The following is a 6,000-nucleotide window of genomic DNA, read 5'->3' on the forward strand; positions in this document are numbered from 1 at the left end:
AAACCTAACAAATTCTTAATTTGGATCCCATCACTACAGTGGTTGGGCGGTTGGCTAACCCATGGGACTGGATGGGGTTAGGCTGGACTGATGGATCCGTAAATCGAGACTCAAATTCTGTTATTACGATAGATAAAGTAAATCCCGGATAGTAATTGTTCTATGGATAAGAATCAACGGCTCTGCCTCCTTGGTGGGGAAAAAAGCATTGATCCAATGATCCAAGTGCAAGTTTCTTCCTTGATCTGACCAAGTATCTTTATAGATGCAGTCAGATTTGTTTGATCAGTAAGGGTTTTGACTACGTTAGAGTAAAAAGATATCCTGGTGGAATCGCCCGTGCTTTCCGATAAAGGAAGTTTTTCCAGGTTCGGTTTTGGAACAACCGACGGATTAGTCTCTTATCCGGATATCCGTGTGGGCGAGGCCCCGAGTGTGGGACCCCTGTCCCCTGCGAGAAGTGCTACTTCCGCTGCTAGTACCCCGAATTCGTTGCTCGGTGGGAACAGGGATCTCACATGGCACGACATCCTTATTATCTGATGAAGGTGGCGATGGAACTGCCTCTACGAAGTTGAGTGAGACCTTTGGTTGAGAGGTGCCTTCCTCGTGTGGTTTCAACAAACAATCCTTTGGAAAGTGTTCTACACAACACCCTAGACAATATCTTTCAATTGGTGGAAACTGTGGTACTATTCTATTGGATCGAGCTGCTTGCCTTTGGCACTGTGGACAATCACGAGTCTAATGGACTTCTCCGCACTCATAACACGGGCCCATTAGTTTGGCTTCTACTTTCCTTTGCTGCCATTGACCCAAGGGGCCTGGAGTCCTAGGTTGGTAGCCGCCTAGCAACATCAAAGAATTTTGTTCCCCCAGTTGAGGTTCCAGTGCTTGGCTTGGATATGCGGGACTTTCAAAGAGATTTTCCTTGGATGAACATGATGCATATTCCTCCTACACATAGCTTGAGTTTACCAAGTCTCTACACATATTTGAATTGTCCTAGTCAACAAACCTCACAGGAGCAGTCCCAGGAGCAGGAGGTTGAGCTCCAAGTACAGGTCGTGCTTGCTCTTGTGCCATCGGTGGTGGCTTACGTTCAAAATTAGTATACTGTTGATGCATTTGTGGAGCCACTGCACCCCTTTGCTGCTCACACTCTTGTCTCATTCTTGCAATGTGAGTACATTCCTGTGTGGTGTGGGTATATTTCCAAGCATAGGCCTGGCACCACTTCTTTGTGGATTGGTTTGTGACTAGAGGAGAAAAGGTATAACATTCTTCAGTTTTATGGTTACCGCCACATGCTCCACAACGATGAGGACCTGTAGGTAGTACACTCCTCATTCGTGTGCTATTGTTGTGGCTGCATGGGTGGGCGATAGGTTTGTCCCAATCTCCTTAGTACTAGGTTAGCTATTTGGTATGGATTTACTAGTGTGCTAGACCAGTGCGCTAGACCGTGAACTTTGGTCATCACCCCACTGATCTCTAGGTTGCACCTCAGGGCCAGTACCATCTTGGAATTTGAAGTTATGTGTGAAATCCATAGCATCATGGCAACACTCATTGAAATTTGTATGCTTCTTTGCATAGAGGTGTGTGCAGTGTTGAATTTTTGAGTCCTTTTAAGAAGAGAGAAATTAATCGACTCTGGGTGGGCTTCTCATGTTCTGGGCAACGATTAATGTACTGCTTCATTCTATTTACATAGTCTCTAACACTCTCACTCTCGCCTTGCTTGAAAGAGTAGATGTTTGCTACTGTGTCATGTTGAATCCCCATCAGGGAAAAAGCAGCAATGAATCTCTCTTCCAAAACTCGTAAAGAAGATTTGTCTGAAGCCTCTAGTGCCTGAAACCAAGCAAGGGTCTTTCCCTCAAGAGTGAGGCCAAATCCTTCAATTTGCATATGCTTGTTAGTCACTTGCTCAGCTCGAACTGCTTACCTAAATGCTGCTACATGGTCATATGGATCTCCCGACCCTTCGTACTTCTTTACCAGTTTCTAAAGAGTTGATGGCCTTACTCGTCTTGAATACTCATCATCAGGCCTACGGCCTCTCACTCTCAGTGGTTCCTCTCTTTGGTAAGATGGTCCATATGCATCCCAAATTGGTGTGGGTCCCCTATTACCTGCCTCACCAACCCTCTCCAAAGATCTTGTTATCCGCATTTCAGGAGGTGCATTTATGGGAGGCCGAGTTGGCTCCCCTACCCTCCGATTGTCATAGTGAGAGAAACATTGTTGTGGTGTGATCCGTGGTCGCACTTTTGGTTTAGGATAATATCTTGGTGCTAGAGTTGGGCTACTTGTAGTGGTCCACTTTGATGTTGAGGGTCCCTCTCTATGAACTCTCGTAGGGGAGGAGCAACAGTTTCTCCAAGAAACGCTGTCTCTCCTGGTTTAGCTATATTAGTTGAGAACACTTCCATGAATAATGGTTGTCCTCTCCACGTGAGCTTAGGAATCTCCTTCCAATCTAAGGTTCGGTATTCATTGGCCCATTTGTCAACGATTCGGTTCTCGTATCCTTCAAGCTTCTCGACTACCACCACAAGTGCTAGAGGAAGATCTAGTTCTGGCAATCTAGTTGTGGCATAATATCCTTCTAAAGAGTCCTTATAGACCTCTTGAAGTGGGTCATCCTGAAAGACCTTTGTCACTGGAATTTATCGTACAAACTCCCATTGGTTCTCAGCCCCCTGATCCATTTTTCTCTTGCCTTTCCTATCCCTGTCCAAATTTAGATTTACAAAAAGTAAATCATCTATGGATGGCTTTGAGGACTGGACATTCGATGGTCCAGGCATGTCCGGCTCAATGAGCCAATCATCTCTAGACTCCCTTACTCCGGAAGGCTTTGATAAATCTAGGAACTCACTCTTAGAGAGCCCTCCTAATTTGTCTACATTCTTTGGATGACATTCTCTGGATAATAGGTGACTTCGTAGCGAACACCATCTCCGCCCATGTACATGTTACCCTGGTCATTGACTAGAGGTGCTCTATCAAGCTCTGAGAAAAAGTCTGCAATCTTAACGAGATACCATTGTTGTGAATCCCTAAAGATCTCAGCTCCTTGAGCATTCGTGTAGACATATTGAAGTCTCACATTGAGTGGTAACCCCATCATGTCAGCTTCAAATGGATTAAAAAATCTTGTGGGTGTCCTATTTGGGGCTAAGGGATGACTATTTGACGGCCCTAGATTGTCCATAGCTCATTGTCCATAGACAATGAGCTAGTTGTTTTTTTTTTGCATCCCTTTATCCGGTGTGGTGGCGGTCTTTATGGTGCAGTGTGTGGGTCTCTCCGCACGGTGCACTGTTCACGCACAGTCGCCTTCTTTTATTATTATTTTTTTCTTTTTTGAAGTGCATGCTCAATGCGTGTGCAGTGAACTCAATGCGTGTGCAGCTGTGAGATTTGCAGCAAATTCAATGCGTGTGGCAGGGAACTCAATGAGTGTGTAGCTGTGAGATTTGCAGTGATTTGAATGGCATGTGCCAAGGAACTCAATGAGTGTGCAGCTGTGAGATTTGCAGCAGGGAATTCGAAATGTTCAATCTTCATGTGTGTGTATAGATTTCAGTTTCTCTACAAGTGTAGGTTTAACAGAGAACTAAAATGCACAAAATTAAAGATGCAGAAAACTAGGCTAAGAACAAAAAATAAAATGAACATGCAAAAAAAATGAAACTGTAAAAAATAACCTCAGACAGCAAAAATTATCTTCAAACAGAATGACAGAAATGCAAATCAAGCCTCTCTCTTTCGCACACAAATTGAAATTGGCAGGTTTAGCACCTACCTCCAATCCTTCCCGTGTGTTGAATCCTTGTCCTCACCTCAAGGGAGAGGCGTAATCGCACTCGAATTGCAAGACAATAAAGAGAATTTAACAAAAGATTAGTCTTAAATAAGTACCAAAATTAGTCCCAAAGCCTGCTCTCCTATCCAATAGTTTTACAACCGATTAGAGCTTAACAAGGAGTGGTAGTGTGTGGCACTCGTTCCCCGGTAGCAGTGCCATTGAAGAGCGGTTCTCTCTACCGTGCAATATAGTGCTCATAGAGTACTACCGATCAACAAATGTGTTGAGAAACACAATGTCAATCCGAGGACTCAACCCTATTAGTGCATGAAGGCTTATCCCTTGCGGGAGAGCTCACATACATGAACCACCACTTGACGATTCAACCATTCAGCACCTCAATCAATCTCTCATTACCTTAAACCCACTAATCAAGAGAACAAGCAATGCATGGCAATCTCTAAATCCCATTCAAACATTGATTAAATCTTAGCTTTCCCTAATGCAAGAAAATCCATAAGCGTGCATTTACTAACCCACAAGCTTAAGCAAGCATAGAATGTAACATTCACAAACCCACAAGCTCATAGAGAGAGTCTATCCATGAATAACTCATTGCTAATGAAGTGGGAAAGAGCTTGCATCAATGGAGACTACACACACACACACACACTACAAGCATGCATACACAAGAGAAAGAAAGAAGCATTCAACTAATCATAGATTAATCTACTTCAATGATGCTAAAACAGATTAAGAGAAAGAAGTGCAGCTATACTCATTGGAGCTGGATGCTCATTAGAGTACAATAGAGAGAGTTAGAGAGTTGCCATAGCTTGAGAGCTCAAGAGCTTCACTCAATAGCTTATGAGAATGGCCAAAACGTCCTCTTTCTTTAGCTAACATCTCTTTTATAGAGATGTCACTAATCCTAGGCCTCTTTCACACATGGGCAGACAACCCCGTAAGTGAGCCTTGCTTAATACACTTAGAACTCTCATTTAGAACCCACATTGGCGTAAAACGATTTACATTATTGCACTTCGGCACAAAAATATGGAAAAATTATGTGTCTTTATGTTCCCATGGCTACAATCTCGCTCTCTCGCATTAATTGCTTCTGGCCTCCTTCCATAATCCATGTTCCCGTGAGTGTTCCCGTGGAACAGCACGTGAAATAAAACCTTAGGAAATAGAAAATATCAAAATCTTTTATAAAACCTTATAAAGAATACTTGTGGTATTTATAATAAGGTGCACATTAACTAAAACCTTAGGAAATAGAAAATATTAAATTTGTTATCAGGGTAGCTGCCCAGAAGACGTTGTGTCATCATGACTTTTTTGGTGTTGTAAGCTTCTTGTGACAAGCTTCTAGCTTCTGTCATTCCATTGTGGGACTTGTAGGCCTCATGAGGAAGTCTTAGACATCACACCATCCGTTCATGGTGGTCCTAGCCATCATACTAACACTCTCCACTACGGGCCCCATAAGCTTCATAAGCACCTCATTCACCATGTTGATCATCCCACAAGCTTCATGAAAACCTCAACATGCCGATGCTCCACTATGGGTCCCACGAACCCCACATAATTATGGCCCTACAAGGTTTGTAAGGTATAGTTTCATGTTGCTAGACCATTGTGGGCTCCACAATCATGATTGGGTCTTTTTGAAACCACCACATTGTAAGCCTCATAAATTTTCACATTTATTGCTATTACAAAGGCTCTAAGATATGTACAAAAGTTGAAGCTCAAGATATTAATTTTTGGTATCACAATGCTTCTACTAGTGAATGTGCACATTGAGATGACGGTGTACCATGATGGAGCTAAAACTCAAGAATTAGCAAGGACTTGAAGACGGTCAGGTTCTCAGTAACTCATAAACCACGGCAACATAAACTAGTACTTCAAAGATCGAGGCCAAGATCCACATCTACTGCTAAATATGTACTAAAAAAACAATAATGGCCTCCTTGTAAAGATGAATATAATAATGGTAAAAAAAGGTCTACTAACCATTATAGAATCTTTGTTGCAAAGGTGGTGTATATAATAATGGTCAAAAAATTTAAAGGTACACTTTCATGGCCTTATATTCTATAATTTATTCATCCTTTATGACAATAATGCACCCTACATCAAATGACTTCACACATTGCAACTTACCTTTT

The sequence above is a fragment of the Cibotium barometz genome, chromosome 56, assembly GCF_041138505.1.
Source record: "Cibotium barometz isolate CiBa-2024 chromosome 56, ASM4113850v1, whole genome shotgun sequence".
In the NCBI taxonomy this organism is placed as follows: domain Eukaryota; kingdom Viridiplantae; phylum Streptophyta; class Polypodiopsida; order Cyatheales; family Cibotiaceae; genus Cibotium; species Cibotium barometz.